General features: G+C 41.9%; 1 long non-coding RNA gene across 1 annotated transcript; it reads right to left on the bottom strand.

Annotated features, from left to right (window-relative positions):
• Window positions 1-1,949: 1,949 nt before the first annotated feature.
• LOC135272296 (uncharacterized) lies at window positions 1,950-21,926 on the bottom strand. The gene is made up of 2 exons (XR_010340408.1): window positions 21,399-21,926; window positions 1,950-3,774 (listed from the first exon to the last, which is right to left on the bottom strand). It is a non-coding gene; the product is annotated as an uncharacterized LOC135272296 (long non-coding RNA).
• Between the last annotated feature and the right edge of the window lie 519 nt (window positions 21,927-22,445).

Raw genomic sequence — 22,445 nt, 5'->3', positions numbered from 1 at the left:
GTGGATCACCTGAGGTCGGGAGTTCGAGACCAACCTGACCAATATGGAGAAACCCCATCTCTACTAAAAACACAAAATTAGCCAGGCGTGGGGGCGCATGCCTGTTAATCCCAGCTACTTGGGAGGCTTGAACCCGGGAGGAGGAGGTTGTGGTGAGCCGAGATCGCGCCATTGAACTCCAGCCTGGGTAACAAGAGTGAAATTCTGTCTCAAAATAAAACAAAACGAAACAAAAAAAGAGAGATCGAGACCATCCTGGCCAACAAGGTGAAAAAGCCCGTCTCTACTAAAAATACAAAAATTAGCTGGGCATAGTGGCACGCACCTGGTAGTCCCAGCTACTAGGGAGGCTGAGGCAGGAGAACCGCTTGATCCCAGGAGGCGGAGGTTGCAGTGAGCCGAAATCGCGCCGCTGCACTCCAGCCTGGCGACAGAGCACGACTTTGTCTCAAAAAGAAAAAACGAAAAAAAAAAAGAAAGAAAGAAAGCTGGAAGTACATTAAAGCCCAGCCATAGAAAGAGTTTTAAATCACTCATTTTGCATGTCATCCTGCTCTTGGACAGGTTCAAGACTTACTGCTAACTGAAAAGACTCGGGTGAAGAGTAGTGTGTATAGTGTGTGGTATCTGAGTAAGGAGAAAATGGAGGAAATATATTTATGCACATATACATATATACATGTATAGATCTAGTTGGCCTCCCACGTCGGCAGGTTTCCAAAACATTGGAAAAAATAAAAAATAATGCAAATACAGACAACACAGTATAACTACATTGTATTAGGTATTATAAGTAATCCACAGCTGATTTAAATTGTGCAGGAGGATGTGCATAGTTATATGTAAATACTATGTCATTTTATAGGAGGGACTTGAGCGACCGCAGATTTTAGTATGGGGTGCTATCCTGGAAAAATACCGAGGGACGACTGAAGATCATCTAGGAAGGGCACGCAAGAAACTGTTAACAGTTGCTTCGGGGAAAGAGAATGGGGGAAATCAGGGTAGGGATGGAAAAGAGACTTTCCGCCGCGAATCACGCCGAGGTGCCCTGCATCCAGCCCTGTGCTCCGGCCCCAGCCCAGGCGCGCTGCCAGGCAGAGTCCCTTGCCCAGCCCCAAGGTAGGCAGCCCATCTCCGGCGCCTGAACGTCCGCCAACCTCATAGGCCTAGTGAAGACCCCAAATTTGACGCAAAAGGCCTGAGGCCTCGGGAAAAAGTTACCCGAATTTCCCGCAAGCTCAAGGACACCCAGGAGCGCCTCACCCCCTCCCGCCCCTGAGGGCTCCCTCAGTTACTCCCACGCCTCCCCCTTCTCTCACCCGCGTCCAGCTCTCAGTCGCTCTTGCGCCCCGCCCTTCCGCCCTCCGTCACTCGTGAGCCCCGCCCCTCCTCTCGTCCCGCCCCGCCCTTCTGCCCTCCGTCACTCGTGAGCCCCTCCCCTCCTCTCGCTGCGCCCCGCCCCGCTCCCCTCCCCGCGCCTCGCCGAAGTCGGGAGTTTTCCCGCCAGCAGGCGTGAATCAAGACCAGAAGTCTGGGAAAGGCTGCTCTCAGTTCCCGACAATGGGGGCTGGACGAGACAGAGACTGTACTGGCAACACGCCGGTGGAAGGGAAGCAGAGCGGAACGCGCGCGGGCTGTGGCGAGGGGGCGGAGAAAGAGCTAATCCAAACGCGCTGCCCCGTCAGCCTCGCGTAGACGTTGCGGGTTCAGCCCCAGGAGGACTAAAAGACCGCCGTGTCCTTCCCGAGGGGAGTGGCGGTCCCACTGACCTGCACACCTCACCTCATACTCGTGCGTGGACGTGGTCCCGTCGAGTCCCGTTCACTCCAGTTCCTCCGTCTCCACCCTAATCTTAATTACTGGTGTGTCGTTTGAAAGGGTTCTGTGAATTTATCAAGCAGGAAAATCTGGGGTTGAACATAATTAAGCAATTCTCTTTAATTAAATCGCTTTCTGCGTCTTTAATTTGCTAACATGCATTTTCTAATCGTAACTAACTTTTGCTTTACGTTTACTTTCTATCAGACTAGTTTACAGTGTCATCGAATCCTTTTAATAATCTTATGAAGTAACTATTATCAAAATATTGCAGATGAAGAGATAAAATTGTAGAGACATGCCTGAGATCCCATTATATTAAGTGTTGGAGCTAGATGCAAACCCAGATCATTTATACTGATTGCCCGCAAATCCCTTTTTATGCTGGTGCATCACTTGAAACCAGGCCTGCTGAGAATGTGATTTATCTTCGAGTCCTTGGAGGGGTAAACTGGGAGGTTCGAACCAAATAAAGGAACTGAGCCCCAGCCCTACCACGGAAGGGGTGGATAGCTTGGCTTCTTCTGGCCACAAGGTGAGGCAGTGAGGAAATTGCAGGAGGCTGGGCTTGGTGTCCAGCAGTACTTCCTGCTGCTTTGAACAAACACAGCTGCTCACCCTTCATCCCTTACAGAACACTCCCAAATATTCCAGTGAAACCCTGAAGGTAAAGCCAGTGCTGGAAGGAATCTAAGCCTCCTGCTCCTGAGGGAATGGATTTTAAAACCCTTTGGAGTAAGTGGTGAGAACTTCACCCAGCTTTATCAGGAGTTGGGGGTATGGAGAGAGGAATGGATTCTGAACAGATTTGACTCCCATCTCCTTCTAAGGGAATATACCTAGACAAGAATAAATGTCTTTTGTAGAAGTCTGGGAATAAGACAAGGAAGCCCGCTGGGCAGAGACTTGGCAACTAGAGGCAAATGGGATGGTATGAGACCATGGACTTGAGAAGTCAATGTTAGGATGATACTCCAAAAGGCGCAACAGAAAAAAGCTGCACTTCGCTCAGCACAAGGTACCCAGGGACAAGGTCAGCCCAACACATCTGAGAGCATCAGGGTGCCAGTCTAGTCACAGGGACTTGCGGTTGCCCCCTTTTTCTGCTATCTCTAGGTCATTGGTAGCTCCACCTTCACCAAGATGCTACCTCGGGAAGATAAGGGAGTGTCCCAGTTACCGATTGCTGTGTAACAAACCACTCCAAACTTACTGGTGCAAAAACAGCAAGCAGTTTATGATGTCATGGATTCTGCGGGTCAAGAATTTGGAAAGGGTATAGTGTGGATGATTTGTCTGTGCTTCAGAAGCACTGAGACCTCAGCTGAGAAGACTTGGAAGCCTGAGATGACTTGAAAGCTTGCGGCTGGAATCATTTGGAATTGCTCATTCACATATGTAAAAGGTACACTGAGGCACAATTAAAAAATTTTTAAGAGTTCATTTGAGTAGGAAGCAATTTATGAATTAGGAAATACCAAACCAAAAGAAGTTAGAAGCTTAGTTTTCCCATGAAAATCATCACGGGCAAGTATTTATGGGGTAAATGTGGAAGCAAAATAAAAAATTTGATTGATTGCAATTATACAGTTGCTTTATTCATTCTAACTTGTTGGAAAGTCCCTAGTTATATAAGTTTGTTGGCTACTTCCAATTGGTTGAGCTTAAGTTCTGTTTTTCTTTAATATAGGCATTTACAAGAAATGGCTCAACATACGTTTCCCTTGTGTTTGTAAATCAAGAAAGGTTGAGGTCACTTATGAGGCCTGGTTTTGTCTGCTCAGGGATTCTTCAGGCATGGTCTCCATTTTAATTTACTTCAGCATCTGTCTGAGGTTATGCTGGCTGTTGACCGGGATCTCAGCTGGGATTGCCAGCAGGAACACCTATGTGGTTACTCCATGAGGTCGTTCAGCTTCCTCATTTCCAAGGTGGCTGGATTCTGAGTGACTCCTAAGAGAATCAAATGGAAGATGTATCACTTTTTTCAACCTTGCATCACTTCCATCTTACTTACAGGCCCACCCAAATTCAAGAGGAGGAAATATAGACTCCACCTCTTAATGGGAGGAGTGTCACATTTAAGAAGCACATGTGTGTGGAATATCTTGTTACAACCCTCTTGAAAAATGCAACCTGCCACAGCCATTAAATTTTGAAGTGGTTATACAGAAATAGATAACTAAGACTTAGTGTTATGAGGTTTACTTAGTTCCTCTAGGTAAATGCTTGTTATTGTTTGATTTGCTAGAATGAAATCTGCTAGTATTCCTTCTGTAATTAAAAAAAAAATAACTTTAGGCTGGGAATGGTAACTCATCCCTGTAATCCCAGCACTTTTGGAGGCTGAGGCAAGCAGATTACTTGAGCCCAGGAGTTCGAGAGTAGCCTGGGCAACATGGTGAAACCCTGTCTCTACAAAAAAATACAAAAATTAGTGGCGCATGCTGCTCAGGAGGCTGAGGTTGGAGGATCACCTGAGCCTGGGGAGGTCAAGGCTACAGTGAGCTGCGATCATGCCACTGCACTCCAGCCTGGGTAACAGAGTGAGATCCTGTCTTAAAAACAAAGTGTTAAAAAAAAAACAACTTTAAAAGAAGATCCCTGAAATTGTAGCCAGGCTTAGATTCTAATTCTGACCACAATATTAACTGATTATGACCTTGGGCAAATCATTAAGCTTCTCAATATCTCAATTTAAAATTTTTTCCAAATGAGAGAAAATGATTTAAATATTCTCTTAAAGTAGCTGGAAAAGACAAACAAAAGCAACATTGCATATTACATGCAGTTTTGCAAAATTTGGGCTCAAGTTCCTTGAGATGCTTACAAAAAATCAATTCAATGGCTGAATAAACTGAGGAAATGCTGTATATTCTATCCCTCACCCACTCTTGAAGAGTCTCAGTGAACATTAGGAAGTTAAACATCTGAGCATTCCCATAGGAAATAAATTTATTCAATTTGTTTAACCAATCAAATTAGTTGAAGGCTAGAGATTTCAGATTTTAGGGACTGGGCTTTCAGGAACAGGCCAGTGTGGGGATTTGCCAGACTACCTGGGTTTGGTAACTGGTTCTACAACTTATTGTGTGTTCTTGGAGAAATTATTTAACTTTCCTGTGCTTCAATTTTCTCATATGCAAAATGTACTACTATTATGATTTTATATTTGGTTATTACAAAAATAAGTTAAAACATTTTTTGTTACATTTTAATTTAATCACTTCCATAATGATGATATGACTAATAATTCTGATCTAGATAGACTCTAGTCTCACTACTTTTTTTTTTTTTTTTTTTTTTTGAGATGGAGTCTTGCTGTCTTGCTCTGTTGCCCAGGCTGGAGTGCAGTGGCACAATCTCAGCTCACTGCAACCTCCACCTCCTGAGTTCAAATGATTCACCTGCTTCAGCCTCCCAAGTAGCTGGGATTATAGGCATTCTAATCTTGTATTACACCTGGCTAATCTTGTATTTTTTAGTAGAGATGGGATTTCTCTATGTTGGTCAGGCTGGTCTCAAAATCCCAACCTCAGGTGATCCGCCTGCCTCAGCCTCCCAAAGTGCTAGGATTACAGGTGTGAGCCACCGCGCCTGGCCTGTTATCTGCTTTCATTACTCCTTGGGAGTCCTCAAAAGGGTCATATTGCTTTTTTTTCCCAATTTTTTTTATTGTGGTAATATTACATAACATAAAATTTATCATCCAAACCATTTGTGAGTGTAGAGCTCAGTGGTATTAAATACATTCATATCATTTTGCAACCATCACCATTATCCATTTCCAGAACCCTTTTCATGTTGCAAAACTGAAATTCTGTACTTATTAAGCAATAACTCCTCATCATCCCTTCCCTCAGCTCCTGTCAGCCACTCTTCTAATTTCTGTTCTATGATTTTGGCTATTCAAAGTACCTCATATCAGTAGAATCATACAGCATTTGTCCTTTCATGACTTGTTTATTTCACTGGACATAGTGTCCTCAAGTTTCATCCATGTTCTGGCATGTGTCAGAATATCCTGCCTTTTCAAGGCTTAATAATATTCTATTATATAAGGTTGACATTACCTTTTGTTACTTTAGGAATTACAGTCTGGGGGCTGGCCTTAAGCAACCAACATGTTTGAGAGAGATATCTTCCTCAATGGTCTTCATTGATGTACTCCTATAGAAATATGCTACATTTTGCTTCTAGGAAGGGTCACCACACTTAATTAGCCCAGTGTTTTCCTCCAGAATTTTAATGTGTCTGTAAATTCACCTCTTAAAGGAGAAAGTGAAGGCAAGACAAAGAAAGATATAGGAATTGGCAGAAATAATTCTTCACACGAGTCCCTTCCTGGACAGCATTCTCAAGCTAGATATGTAAAAGAGCAGGCTCACAGAGCTGAATTAAGGAATCAGATTTTATAGGATCAGAAAATGATCTTAGGAAACTGGGCCATTTTTAGTCTTCATTTCTTTTTGTGTTCTTATTGAAAATTGTGAAGAGGGTGGAAGATATATGCTGAGGTGGCAACCAACAAACATTCTCTACAGAGGCTAAGACCACAGTGCAGCAGAGAGTGGAGAAGAATGGCATAGACTTCCAGAAATGGGAGTCGATGTTAGGAAAGCCCTTCCACTCTAAGGGCTTCCCTGATAAGGGAGTTCTCCCATGAGTAGCTTTCACTATGCAAGGTCAGATGAGACCTAGGGTAGTCCAGGACACAAGGACCCTCCCGTCATCCCCCAAGGGGCCACTTTCAATGTGAGTAGTCCTTGCCCCTCCCTGCCAGAAGCTGAAGAGGCTGTGTCAGTACCTTTTCCCCTGATCAGTCTTTGGAAGGGCAAAGCTTTCATGAGTCTGGCCTCAGCGGTCAGTGAGACTGTGGGATCGTCCTGAAGGACAGAAGGTCCTGGAGTTCACCCTCACGACATCATATCTGGCTTAGGACAACCACTCTTCATGCCCTGCTCATCACTGTTCCTCACCGTGGCTTCTCCCTAATGCAATACCTTGTGGGAGCTATTTCCCTGAGAACACAGTGATATCAGCGTGTGAATCACCTCTTTCTGGCAAAGGTGGTGGAATTTTTTACCGTCATGAAGTCAAGGTTCCTTCCCCTTTCTGAGTTGAATAATCCAAATCTTGGCTCTTAGAGCTTCTCATATCCCTAATTCCTTATGAAACTTAACTCTGTTCCCAACTCTACTATCCCATTGCTCAGTATCTTCCACCACATCCTCCTTCTCAAGACTCTGATACCTATAATATATAATTTTACAGCAGCAGGAGGCAATAGGCCAAGGATTTTTTCCTTTGTGGTGCTGGATGTTGGGGACTAGTTGTAAAACTAGTCTCCACTAGAGGGAGACTTAATCTCAAGAAAGAAAACAATATGAAATTTGTCAAGTTGAGAGGAAGTAGAGGTATTAACTCATTTATATAATAGCTTTTGTATTATAGCCAACTATTTCTTCTTTAAAAAAAACTTTTTGTTGTAAAAATAGAGATTATTTATTTTAGATTTCTTTAAATTTTTTTATAATTATGTAAAATACATGTTTTCAAAATAAAGTCTATAAAACAATATTCAAAGAAGTTTATCATCTACCCCTAATGCCTTCTTATTATTTTTTCTCTCTCCCTAAAGGTAATCACTTGATTTTTAGTAGAGATGAGGTCATTTATGTTGCCCAGCTGGTCTCGATGTTCTGGCCTCAAGTGATCCTCCCAAAGTGCTGGGATTACAGGCATGAGTACCGCAGCTGGCCATTTGTATTTCCTTCTCTGTGAAATGTTTAATCTCTAGCTCAGCTTCCTTTTTTCCTTTTTCTTCCTTTCTGTTTTTTTTTGGACATAGTCTTGCTCTGTCGCCTGGTCTGGAGTGAAGTGGCTCGATCTCAGCTCACTACAACCTCCGCCTCCTGGGTTCAAGTGATTTTTCTGCCTCAGCCTTCTGAGTAGCTGGGATTACAGGCGCGTGCCAGGCTAATTTTTGTGTTTTTAGTAGAGATGAAGTTTCACCATGTTGGCCAGGCTGATCTTGAACTCCTGACCTCAGGTGATCCATTCGCCTTGGTCTCCCAAAGTGCTGGGATTACAGGCGTGAGCCACCACACCTAGTCTCTTTTAATTTTTGTAATGAAAAACAAACAAAAAAGAACACACAAAAAAACCCTCTTTTACTGATGAGTATACATACAAATGAACCTAGACAACCACTAAGAGCCCCTCACACTTTCGTGTACACATGTATTCAGAAAACTATTCCATTTTTTTTTTTTTTTTTTTTTTTTTGAGGTGGAGTTTCACTCTTGTTGCGGAAGCTAGAGTGCAACAGCATGATCTCGGCTCACTGAAACCTCCACCTCCTGGGTTCAAGCGATTCTCCTGCCTCAGACTCCTGAGTAGCTGGGATTACAGGCCTGTGCCATCACGCCCAGCTAATTTTTTGTATTTTTAGTAGAAACGGTGTTTCACCATGTTAGCCAGGCCAGCCTTGAACTCTTGACCTCAGGTAATCCACCTGCCTCAGCCTCCCAAAGTGCTGGGATTACAGGCATGAGCCACTGCACCTGGCCACTATTCCATCTTTATGGCAGTCAGTCAACAACTGGTTCTGCTGCATCTTAAAAGTGCACAACTTCTAAAGTTTAAATATATGGTCTTGGTCAGGTGCGGTGGCTCATGCCAGTAATCCTAGCACTTTGAGAGGCTGAAACAGGAAGATCACTGAGTCCAGGAGTTGGAGACCACCCTGAACAACAAAGTAAGACTCCATCTCTACAAAAATTTAAAAATTGGCTGGGCATCGTGGCTCATGCTTATAGTCCCAGGTACTCAAGAGGCTGAGGTGGAAAGATTGCTTGAGCCCAGGAGATCAAGTGAGCTGTGATCACACCACTGTACTCCAGCCTAGGCAAAGAGTGAGACTCTGTCTCATAAATAAATAAATAAACACTCTTAATTACACCAATGCCTCAATGTCCCAAGACAGATTGTCAGTAACAGAATCTCAACTGTGTCTCAAAGAATCAGAAACAAAAAGGACAATTCAGTGTAATCTACAATATTGAGATATCTACAGGAAAAAAAAATTCATATTAACAAATTCCTTGGCCAGGCACAGTGGCTCATGCCTGTAAGGTGGCTCACACCCTGAGGCCAAGGCAGGCAGATCACAAAGTTAAGACATCGAGACCATCCTGGCCAATGTGGTGAAACCTCGTCTCTACTAAAACCACAAAAATCAGCTGGGCATGGTGGTGCGTGCCTGTAGTCCCAGCTACTTGGGAGGCTGAGGCAGGAGAATCTATTGAACCCAGGAGACGGAGATTGCAATGAGCCAAGATTGCGCCGCTGCACTCCAGCCTGGCGACAGAACAAGACTGTCTCAAAAAAAAAAAAAAAAAAAAATCCTTCCTTTTCTCCTTCTTACCTATTCTCCTCAGTTATTGACAAAGTTTTTCTACAGTACAAGAGAAAAGCCAAATTACCCAACATCAACTTTTTCAAAAAGAAACTTAAAAAGGTATAAGGCAAGAGACTTACGAATGTAACACCGTTGAAATGATATACCGAGCACTAACCCTAAATCTACTATTACTACAAAATCTGAGGAAAAAAACCTTTGCATTTCTGTAGAGTTTTAAAAAATTCTCCAAACCACTTCGCATCTGTAGTGTTTTGTATTTTTCAGACTTCTCATAAGTAACATTTCATCAGGATTACCACCATATGCCACAGTTGGTATGGAATAATTGTATCTAATAGATGAAAAAAAATACACATAAAGAACAATGTACCCTAATGTCATCCAGTGTTAACTACTGAGAGTTCGGATTATAATTTATATCCTATTCCAAACCCTGTATGCTATCCTAAACCCCTATATATTCTGTTTCACAGAATGCTAAAGTCACTATATTTATGTGTTCAAACAAGTTTTGGAAATGCTGTGTTAAATAAAGCTTCACTGTTTCCCATAGATTCTGGTTTTCATTACTGTTTTAAAAAACTCCCGTGCCACCACCATGCTCCTGGTCCGCGTCCCGCTCACTCCCATCGCGGACCCGCAGCAACTAAAGCTCTTGGTTTTTTTGAGGCGGAGTCTGTCGCCCAGGCTGGAGTGCAGTGGCGCGATCTGGGCTCACTGCAACCTCCGCCTCCCGGGTTCAAGTGATTCTCCTGCCTCAGTCTCCCAATTAGCTGAGACTACAGGCGCCCACCACCACGCCTGGCTAATTTTTTGCAACTGCAGCTCTTGCTGCTGAAGGATCTCAGCCTGGCCAACAAGGAGAACACGTCCCTGGTCCTGAGCGGGACCGTGACGGGGCCAGCAAACCCGTGAGGATCTTCTAGGAGCCTGCGGAGCTGAAAACTAAAGTAGCTACCCCTGGTGTGGAGGATGAACCACTGCTGAGAGAAAATCCCCGCCGCTTTGTCACCTTCCCCATCGAGTACCATGATAATTAGTAGATGTATAAGAAGGCGGAGGCTTCCTTCTGAACCAAGGAGAGAGATTTAATATCCCATGTTCCGGCTTTCTTCGCAGCAGGTGATGGTATAGTAAATGAAAACTTAGTGGAGCGATTTAGCCAAGAAGATCAGATTGCAGAAGCCCATTATGACTTAAAAACATACATTCTTAAATATATAGTCTCCTTATTGACACTTACACAAAAGATCCCAAAGAAAGGGAATTTCTCTTAAACACCATTGAAAGGATGCAGCTCACTGCAACCTCCGCCTCCTGGGCTCAAGCGATTCTCCTGCCTCGGCCTCCAGAGTGGCTGGGATTACAGGAGCCTGCCACTATGCCCATCTCATTTTTTTATTTTTAGTAGAGATGAGGTTTCACCATGTTAGTCAGGCTGGTCTTGAACTCCTGACCTCGTGATCCTCCTGCCTCAGTCTCCCAAAGTGCTGGGATTACAGGCATGAGCCACCGCACCCAGCCTAAAAAATATTTTCAAATTTAAAAGACACATAGGCTGTCTCAAAAAAAATTATTATGTATGTCCTTTTAGATTTTACCTGTAGTTCAGCCGGGCACAGGTGGCTCATGCCTGTAATCCCAGGACTTTGGGAGGCTAAGCTGGGTGGATCACCTGAGGTCAGGAGTTCAAGACTAGCCTGGCCAACATGCTGAAAGCCCATCTCTACTAAAAATACAAAAATTAAGCTGGGCGTAGTGGTTCATGCCTGTAATCCCAACACTTTGGGAGGCTGAGGCAAGCAGATCACTTGAGGTCGGGAGTTTGAGACCGGCCTAGCCAACATGGTGAAACCCCTTCTCTACTAAAAATAAAAAAATTAGCTGGGAGTGGCAGCGAGTGCCTATAATCCCAGCTACTCGGGAGGCTGAGGCAGGAGAATGGCTTGAACCCAAGAGGTGGAGGCTGCAGTGAGCTGAGATCATGCCGTTGCACTCCAGCCTGGGTGACAGAGTGAAACTTCATCTCAAAAAAAAAAAGCCAGGTGTGGTGGCTCACTCCTGTAATCCCAGCACTTTGGGAGGCCAAGGCGAGTGGATCACAAGGTCAAGAGTTTGAGACCAGCCTGACCAACATGGTGAAACCCCATCTCTACTAAAAATACAAAAATTAGCTGGGTATGGTGGCGCCCGCCTGTAATACCAGCTGCTTGGGAAGCTGAGGCAGGAGAATCGCTTGAACCGGGGAAGCAGAGGTTGTGGTGAGCCAAGATCACGCTACTTCACTCCAGCCTGGGAGCCAGAGTGAGACTCCATCTCGATAAAAAAATAATAAAAATAAATGAATAGATTTTACCTGTAGTTCATACTTTGAAATAATCACCCAATAGTGTCTTATTCTAGCATTGTCTAAATCTCTGAGCATCATCTGGTGGAATCTTCAGTAGGAAACCATGAGTTATTAATACATTTTTCATTCAAATATTAATTTCAGAAGGAAACATAAACTAATATTCTTTTTTTTTTCAGACAGAGTTTCGCTCTTATTGCCCAGGCTGGAGTGTGCAGTGGTGTGATCTCGGCTCACTGCAACCTTCCCCTCCCAGGTTCAGGTGATTCTCCTGCCTCAGCCTCCTGAGTAGCTGGGATTACAGGCATGCACCACCATGCCTGGTTAATTTTTTTTTTTTTTTTTTTTTTTTAGTAGAGACAGGGTTTCATCATGTTGGCCAGGCTGGTCTTGAACTCCTGAACTCAGGTGATCCACCGCCTCAGCCTCCCAAAGTGCTGGGATTATAGGTGTGAGCCATCATGCCCAGCAAACTAATATTCTTAATAGGGCTAGTTTTAATTAACCTGTTATGTTTGGGGAAAAAAAGCTGAGACACTGCATGAAAGATGATGTGGGATATATGTTGATCTTTTGGCCCCATTTGCTAATTGTATTTGTTATTTGAACATCGTCCTGTTCTATTTTTAGTTTTCTTCATCATTTATTGTATACTCAATTTTTAAATTTCTGTAATATGAGACATTTTCTATCTTTTAATTATTGTTACCTAAAGTTAATAAACCCAGATTCTATGGTCCTTACACTTGTGCAACATTAAAATGAATAAAGGCTTTGCCTTGCATTGTTAGGAAAAAACGAAAAACAAAAACCTGCAATTTGTTTTGCATTTTGCGTTTGACCCAGGAGTGGTTTAACAGCATGTTCTGAAATTTCCCTTTGGGGAAGTGTATGGGAGAGTGAGTGTGAGTATGTGCAAATAAAATTCCCTTTGGAAAAGGCTTTTTGGTTTGTTATTGTTTGGTTTGTCTAATTGTATTATATTTTGGTCAGAGAATACTATTTGAATTATTATTTCTTCACTTTGGATATATTGAGATTTTCTTGCCTTTAACAGCACTCAAGAAAAAATAAAAGAGATTTTCTTTGTAGCTTAGGATGTAAATATCACATTTTTGTGAATGCTTTATGCATTTTTTTAAAAAAAGTTTATTCTCTATTATTAAGGTTCAGTTTAATATTATTAAATCTACTTAAATAAATCTATTTATTAGGTTGTTTAGGTCTTCTATATCCTTATTGTTCACTTGATCTTTCTAGATCTGAGGGATTGATTTGTTAGTCTCCTATTATTGTGTGCCTCTATTTTTCCTTGTATAAAATGTCATTACCTTTTTAATTAAAATTGTAGTTAAAGTTTCTCTCTTTTAATGCTTTTTAGTCAGAATTCTACTTTGATGGATAATTACAACTGCAACCCCTGCTTAAATCTAGGAACAAATTCTGGTACATCCATTCGTCATTTAGCCTTCCTGAAACTCTTCTTAGATGTAGTTCTTTTATACAGCACAGTGTTAGATTTTGCTTTGTTAGTCAACGTGAAAATTTTCTTTTAATAGGTGTGGTAAACCCATTCATATTTATTGATGTTATCTGTATGTTTGGCCAAAGATCTGCCTTACAAATTTTATGTTGTATATATATTTAAGTTTAATTTCACCATGTGGTCTGTTTCTCTTGCTTCCTCCTCGCGTCCTGCCATCCCCTTGGCCTTAAACATATCTTTGATGTTTAGGAAGAGTTTGTATTTTTGTTCTAATGGATACCTTTATCCTAATAGTTTTATACAATACATACGTTCTCTCTTTTTGGCTACTATTTATATGAGCAACACTGAAATTATCTAGTAATCTGTTATTCTCCTTAGAACCTACCTTGAGGAAAAATCCTTTTACTCCTGGTTAATATCTGTGTCTGATAGAGAGCTTATTTTATTTCTCATGTACTTGCCCTAATCTCTCTCTCTTTTTTTTTTTTTTTTGAGATGGAGTCTTGCTCTGTTGCCCAGGCTGGAGTGTCATGCTAAGATCTCAGCTCACTGGAACCTTTACCTTCTGGGTTCAAGTAATTCTCATGACTTAGCCTCCCAAACAGCTAGGTCTACAGGAGTGTGCCACCACAGCTGGCTAATTTTTGTATTTTTAGTAGAGACGGGGTTTCACCATGCTACCCAGGCTAGTCTTGATCTCCTGACCTCAAGTGATCCATCCACCTTAGCCTCCCAAAGTGTTGAGATTACAGGCATGAGCTACCGAGCCTGACCCCCTAATCTCTCTTCATTGATAGTTGTACTATACTTACAGGATTTCCAAGAAATGTGGAAAAGTTAATGATTACATAGTAATGGTTTCTTGATGTATTTAAATACATGATAAAATAAAAGTATCTATTTCCAGACTTCATGGTCAACCTATATATTGTCAAAGCATATAGCCATGATATCCTATACTGGTACCATTATAACCATCATTTATTCTTAGTTGTGCAAGTAAACAAATTTATTCACACCACTAGTGAGAGATATTGATGTCTCTTCAGTGATTTTGGTTGTTTAAAGCTTGTTATTTGGTCTTTTTGTTTTAAGAAATAGTGTTATAGCTCCATCTCCACGAGTGTTCCTGCAGAGAGGGCTACCCCATAGGCAGTGTGTGAAGAGTAGACAAAGCTTGTTCTTTGGCTCCTCAGGAAGGGGATCTTATCAAGACGATTATTCTTTTGTATTGTTGGGGGAAAGGAGAAATGTAACGGCAGTCTCCGATAGAGGGAGCCTTAGCCTCAGGAAAGAAAACTGGATCAGCTATTTTAACTATAGAGAAGTTTTGAAATATAGCTTTTACATTTGTAGCCATGCCTCTCTTCAGGGGTCAGAACTACCCCTTCATTTCCTATAAGGAAATCTACAAAAGCCAGGGTGTATGAATAGCTCAAAATTTGGCCAGTAGTTTGGTTGGATGAAATCCTGTTAGCCCAGGAAATGGGGCAAAAGCCAGGTCTCCTATCCAAGACCCATCACCACCTGACCCAGTGAGGTGACATGCAGGGCACCTTGGAGCTACTTAGAAGAAACCCTGGAGAGCTCATGGTATAACTAGAGACAGTGATTCAGGTGGTTAAACTGTGTAATCGATGAGATAAATGCCCATGTTTTTACTATAAAGGGTTACTAATCATTTTTTCTGGTTTTAAAAATTGCCATGGGAAAAAAAATACATCGAAAGTTTCAGTTACTAACTTCTGGCTATTATAAAATAGAAAGGATTACATAAGGTAATTTAACAATGCAAAGTGTTAAAGGAAAAGTTATTGTGCATCTCTTTAATATCTGGGAAATGATGCAGAATGAAACCAAACAACTTGGAGATATAATCAATTCAGCAAGACTTTAAGATCTGTCAAAAGAACTCTCATACATCATTGAAGGAGGTGTAACCCCTATGGAAGGAAATTTGGTAATAGCTATCAAAATATACATACTACTTTTTGGCTTCACAATTTCATATCTATAAATTTATGCTCCAAATATACTCATACACATGCAAAATGGCACGTGAATAAAATTATTCATTGCCAAATTGTTGTAATAGCAAGTTTGGAAGCAACCTAAATGTTTAACAATAGGAAATCGATGAGATAAATTGTAATACATTATTAATGTAATACTACACAGCTACAAAAAAGTAAGAAATTTCTTTATGCATTAAGATGTAATGATATCCAGGCTGGGCATGGTGGCTTATGCCAGTAATCCAAGCACTTTGGGAGGCTGAGGTGGGAAGATCACTTAAGGCCAGGAGTTTGAGGCTGCAACAAGCTATGATCATGCCACTACACTCCAGCCTCAGCAACAAAGTGAGACCCTGTCTCCAAATAAAAGTAATGATAGCTAAAATACAGATTTTATATTTTAAGTTGGGTGCAGTGGCTCATGCTTATAATCCCAGCACTTTGGAAGGCCAAGGTGGGTGAATCACCTGAGGTCAGGAGTTCGAGACTAGCCTAGCCAACATGGTGAAACCCGTTCTCTACTAAAATATAAAAAATTAGGCAGGCTTGGTAGTGGGTGCCTATAATCCCAGCTACTTGGGAGGTTGAGGCAGGAGAATCACTTAAACCTGGGAGGTGGAGGTTGCAGTGAGCCAAGATCACTCCATTGCTTTCCAGCCTGGGTGAAAGAGCCAGTCTCTCTCTGTCTCTCTCTCCATATATATATATATACATAATCCCCATTTTACATATAAGGGTACTGAGACCCAGAAAGATTAACTTGTGTAAGGTCACACATTTAGACAGAGCCAGAATTTAATCCAGGCAATCTGACTCTAGCACTCATGCTGGTTGCCTTCACTTAGGTCCAATTTATACATCACCTATAGAGTACAGGTTACACTTGTACTTCAATAGCAGATTATCTCAATCCAAATAAAAGATTTCCTAATGGTTTAGTTTCAGTTATCAGAGAACTTAAGTAATGGAAGAAATATCTTAAGGCATATATAAAGGATAGGGCCTTTAATGAGCCCTTCCAACTTTGGAAAAAGTAAATCTGATCCTAGTAAAAGACCATCAGCTGTACCTGAAGTCAACCAGTTCATTTGAATAAAGCCTAAAATTCAATACACTTTTATTAGAAGCTTACAATTGCCTGTCACTACTGATATTACAATTTCCTAGTGTCTGTGAAAATTTTTTTTTTTTTAATAAAGACAGGGTTTCACCATGTTGGTCAGGCTGGTCTTGAACTCCCGACCTCAGGTGATCCACCCGCCTTGGCCTCCAAAGTGCTTGGATTACAGGCGTGAGCCACTACGCCCTGCCATATGAAATCTTAAATGGAAGAATTCACATAGGATCAAGCCAGGATTGTACCTTGGATTTTTTTTTTTTTTTTTTTCTGAGACTGAGTCTCACTCTGTCACCCAGGCTGAAGGGCAGTGGCTCGATCACGGCTCACTGCAATCTCTGCCACCCAGGTTCAAGCGATTCTCTTGCCTCAGCCTCCCAAGTAGCTGGGACCACAGGCGTGTGCCACCATGTCCAGCTAATTTTTGTATTTTTAGTACAAACGGGGTTTCACCATGTTGGCCAGGCTGGTCTCAAACTCCTGACCTCGACTGATCCACCCGCCTCAGCCTCTAAAAGTGTTGGGATTACAGGCGTGAGCCACTGTGCCCGCCCTATACCCTGGATTTTAGATTACAGAGACAAGTAATCTAAAACAATCACCTTTCTCTCCAGAACAATAGGTTAGAGGATCCAGAAACAGACCCCAATATGTTAGGGAATACATTAAACGTGGTATTTCAAATCAGTAGAAAACAACTTACTCAATAAATGATGTCAAGACAACTAGTTAGGGCATCTGAAGCATAACCTTGTCTATATTCACTAAAATTCCAGCAGGAACGAGAATATAAAATGTAAAAACTGAAGCTGGGGTGAATTATTTTTCAAATATTGGAATTTACAAAAAGCCATTCAAAGCATAAAATCCAGAGCATAGAAAAAAATGAGTAATGGCCAGACACGGTGGCTCACACCTGTAATCCCAACACTTTGGGAGGCCGAGGCTGGCGGATTACAAGGTCAGGAGATTGAGACTATCCTGGCCAACATGGTGAAACCTGTCTATTAAAATACAAAAATTAAAATACAAAAAAAAAAAAAAAATTAGCCAGGCGTGGTGGGGCACGCGCCTGTAGTCCCAGCTACTCGGGAGGCTGAGGCAAGGAAATCACTTGAAACCGGGAGGCGGAGGTTGCAGTGAGCTGAGATCACGCCACTGCACTCCAACCTGGCAACAGAGCAATACACCGTCTTAAAAAAAAAAAAAAAGATAGGTACAAGATCATGCTTAAAAAAAGAAAAAATGAGTAATACATTTGACTACATAAGTACTAGAAACATGTCCATTGCAAACACTCACACACACACACACACACACACACACACACACACACACAAAACCAAAATAAAAAAAAAACAAAAACAAAAACCCAGAAAAGCCACCAACCAAACAAAAGTAAGTGATAAACTAGAGGAAATGTTTGCAACATATTTGACAAAGGACTAATTGCCTTAATATACAGAGTTCAAACAGATTAATAAAAATGATCAACAGGCTGGATGCAGTGGCTCAAGCCTATAATCCCAGCATTTTGGGAAGCTGAGGTGGGCAGATGGCTTGACCCCAGGAGCTCAAGACCAGCCTCTCTACAAAAAAAAAACAAACAAACAAACAAAAAATAAGCTGGGCGTGGTGGTACATCCCTGTAGTTTTAGTTACTTAGGAGGCTTAGGTGGGAGGACTGCTTGGACCTGAGAGGCAGAAGTTGCAGTAAACCAAGATTGTGCCACTGCACTCCAGCCTGAGTGACAGAGACAAACCTGGTCTCAAAAAAAAAAAAAAAAAAAGGCAACAGCCCAATAGTAAGTGACAAAAGACATCAAAGGCCATTTTCAGGAAAAATGAATTAAAATTGAAAGGAATATTTTTTTTTTTTGAGACAGAGTGTTGCTCTTGTTGCCCAGGCTGGAGTGCAATGGCGCGATCTTGGCTCACCACAACCTCCACCTCCAGGGTTCCAGAGATTCTCTTGACTTAGCCTCCCAAGTAGCTGGGGTTACAGGCATGTGCCACCACGCCCAGCTAATTTTTTTGTATTTTTAGTAGAGATGGGGTTTCCCCATGTTGGTCAGGCTGGTCTCGAATTCCCAGCCTCAGTTGATCCACCCCCCTTGGCCTTCCAAAGTGCTGGGATTACGGGCGTAAGCCACCGTGCCTGGCCAATAAAAAGGGTTTATACACATATAAAAACACTCTAATTAAAGAAATGCAAATTTAAAACAATGATATACCATGTTGGTGGATGTGGTGGCTCATGCCTGTAATCCCAACACTTCGAAAAGTCAAAGGGGGAGAATCACTTGAGGCCAGAAGTTCAAGACGACAAGACTGAGAAACATAGTAAGACCCTATCTCTACAACTGTTTTTTTTTTCCCCCCAATTAGCTGGGGATGGTAGCTCATGCCTATAGTCCCAACTACTTGGGAGGCGGAGGTGGGAGGATCGCTTGAGCCCAGGATATTGATGGCACCACTGCACTCCAGAGCTTAGGTGACAGGGGAAGACCCTGTCTCAAAACAAAAACAAAAGGCCAGGCGCTGTGGCTCACGCCTGTAATCCCAGCACTTTGGGAGGCCAAGGTAGGCAGATCATGAGGTCCAGAGTTCAAGACCAGCCTGACCAACATGGTGAAACCCTGTCTCTACTGAAAATACAAAAATTAGCTGCGAGTGGTGGCACAAATCCCAGCTACTCAGGAGGCTGAGGCTGAGGCAGAGGTTACCGTGAGCTGAGATCGTGCCACTGCACTCTAGCCTGGGCAACAGAGCAAGACTCCATCTAAAAAATAAATAAATTTTAAAAATAAAATTATATACCATGTTCAGCCTACAGCTTAAGAAGCAATATGATAGGCCGGGCGTGGTGGCTCACGCCTATAATCCAAGTACTTTGGAGGCCAAGGCAGGTGGATCACCTGAGGTCGGGAGTTCAAGACCAGCCTGACCAACATGGTGAAACCCCGTCTTTAAAAAAAAAAAAAAAAGAAGAAGCAGCAATATGATATAATGGTTAAAACTGCTGCCTCTAGAGTCAGAATACTTGGGATTAAATCTGGCTCTACTCCTCACTGTGTAATCCCCAGTTTCCTTGCTTGGATTGAGAACTAACTGAGAAAATGTAATAAAGCAATTAGAACTGTGCCTGGCATGTACATAGTGACTGCTCAGTTAACATTAGTTCTATTAGTTCAATTAATTAGTTCTATTAGTTCAATTAAAATCAGTTTAGACTGAAAAAAATAGAAAATCGATAACGGAAAATAGAAAATCGATAACGGTGTTGAAAAGAAAGAGAGAACTAGCCATGCATAGGCTGTTGGTAGAAGTACAAACCGGTGCAATGTCTTTCAGTGGTAATTTGACATTATCTACCAATTTTAAATGCACTTTTTAAAATGTATCCTATAGATCACATGTACATAAAAATACATTTCTGACTTTGCAATGTACTTTTAAAAATGTATCCTATAGATCACATATGTACATAAAAATACATATATGTTCATAAAGATACATAGGGATTTTTCATTACAGCAATGTCCTTAACTGCAGAAGACTATAAATAACCTAAATGGTCATCCATATGCGTCTGAATAAACTATGGTGCATCCCAAAATAGAATATTATGATAAAAACATAATTCCCAAGATAGTAAAAAAGCAAATCAAAAAGCAATGTGGACAGCTTTCTCTCATTAGTGTTTATATTCATAGAATATTTCTGGAAGAAGACACAAGAAATGAATAACAGTAGTTGCCTCTGAGGAGCAAGACTGAGAGTTGAAATCAAATGGAGATTTGCTATTCACTGAACATCTTGTTAATATGAAACTTTTTTCCATGTACCTTACTTTTTCTTTTTCTTTTTTTTTTTTTTGAGACCGAGTCTCACTTTGTTGCCCAGGCTGGAGTGCAATGGCACAATCTCAGCTGACTGCAACCTCCACCACCTGGGTTTAAGCGATTCTCCTGCCTCAGCCTCCTGAGTAGCTGGGATTACAGACCCATGCCATCAGGCCCAGATAATTTTTGTATTTTTTTTTTTAGTAGAGACAGGGTTTCACCATGTTGACCAGGCTGGTCTCGAATGCCTGCCCTCAGGTGATCCACCCACCTTTTGGCTTCTCAAAGTGATGGGATTACAGGCATGAGCCACCATGCCAAGCCTACTTTTTCTTTTTTTTTTCAAGTCCTTGAGGCCAAGTAGCCATACCTTTTCAATTAAATAAAAACTAGTTAACTTTTAAAATGAGTGCAGTCATCATATATCATTACATCCTTATCAGAAAAGCAGAGGGAAGCATACCAACTGAAGACAAATTCTAAGAGAAACAATGCTAGCATATCATTGCAGCTTGCCTAAAGGACCAAAATGGATATCCTACAGCAAAGATAGTCCTTGGTTCTTAACTCTTCTCTCAGCTGGGCGCAGTGGCTCACACCTGTAATCTCAGCACTTTGGGAGGCCAAGGCAGGCAGATCATGAGGTCAGGAGTTCGAAACCAACCTGACCAATATGGTGAAATCCCGTCTCTACTAAAAATACAAAAATTAGCAGGGCATGGTGGTGCATGCCTGTAGACCCAGCTACTGGGGAGGCTGAGGCAGGAGAATTGCTTGAACCTGGGAGGCGGAGGTTGCAGTGAGCCAATGCACTCCAGCCTAGGTGACAAAGCAAGACTCCATATCAAAAAAATAAAATAAACCTCTTCTCTCTTCCACCACTCTAGAGTGATAAGAACCACAGGGACTAAGCACACGAGTTCTTTCCAGATCTCACATTATCCAGGTATCAACTCCAGAGCCTATAAAACAAGAGCTGTTCTTCCCTCCATATACAGAAGTATAGGAGTGTTCTTATATTTGATGTGTTGGTTAAGATGAGGATTCTGGGGGAAGAAGGAAAAGAGAAGGAACTGACAGATATAATTTATAATGCTTTCCTGGTCCTAATTATCTATATCTTTGGGCAACTTATTTCCTAGTTTTTCCCTTTCATCTTAACACCTTATAAAATGCACTTTACAATTCACAAAGCACAGTTCTACTTTTTCATTAATTCTCCTAACCACCTTGTAGATGGGTATTACAATACCATTTTAGATAAGTTTCAGAGGGGTTGCTTTGTCCCACAAATATTAGGCTTATGTCCCGGCACTCCCAGTGAACTCTCCAAACCTGGTGTTTTCCACTCTGTGACTTTCTCTTCATCCCTGCTCAATTTCCCTGCACCAGCATCTGATTCCATTTTATTCCAGCCAACACTGAACACCTGTGTTCTTAGTCACTGTGCTTCTAGAGAGTGATAGAGGAAATTATTTAAGGACCAAGGACAAGATATGTTTTTCCTTCTAAGGACAGATTTTAGTTAGTTGCTTTTTACATATTGTTTCTTTGTCATTCTGCCTGAGAAAACAAAGCAGTGGGTCTTATAAACAGGATCTCTCCAGTATTGAATACCTACTATGCTATGGTATTGTCTAGACACTTTATTCATTTTATTTCACTTATGCTGTAAAAGCAGGCTTTATTATCTCGAGTCAAATGAGTTGATAGAAATTTAGTGAAAGGCAGCTGGGCACAGTGGCTCACGCCTGTAATCACAGCACTTTGGGAGGCTGAGGTGGGCAGATAAAGAGGTCAGGAGTTTGAGACCAGACTGACCAACATGGTGAAACCCCGTTTCTACTAAAAATACAAAAATTAGCCAGGTGTGTTTGCACGCACCTGTAATCCCAGCTACTCAGGAGGCTGAGGCAGGAAGATCGCTTGAACCCAGGAGGCGGACATTGCAGTAAGCCAAGATTGCGCCACTGCACTCCAGCCTAGGCGACAGAGCAAGACTCCGTCTCAGAAAAAAAAAAAAAAAGAAATTAATGAAGGCAAGTCAGTTGCTTAATGTTATATAGCTCCTATGTTCCCATGTTGAATAAGGATTCAAACCCCAGTATCTGGCTTTACAGCCTGTGGTATTTTACACTGTGTTGTCCAACAAACACAGCTGTTGAGGTTACATGGTTTGTTAAAGAGGTTAAAAACGCCAATCAAAGGTCACGTGTAAGTTCTTAAGAAGGGGTAGATTATGCCAGAAAAAAAGTAGCTGCTGTTCAGCTAGTTTTCTCACATTTACTCAGTCTTTTCCCATCTCTAAAATGAAAATGAATCTAAGTTCCAGAGAAAACAAATGGGGGCAGTGTGAGCCAAGGAAGGGAATAGTAAGTAGGA

Source organism: Aotus nancymaae, unplaced genomic scaffold (assembly GCF_030222135.1).
Source record: "Aotus nancymaae isolate 86718 unplaced genomic scaffold, 86718_ANA_hifiasm-v0.15.2.pri h1tg000108l, whole genome shotgun sequence".
In the NCBI taxonomy this organism is placed as follows: Eukaryota; Metazoa; Chordata; class Mammalia; order Primates; family Aotidae; genus Aotus; species Aotus nancymaae.
This window is presented reverse-complemented; position numbering and strand designations above follow the sequence as displayed.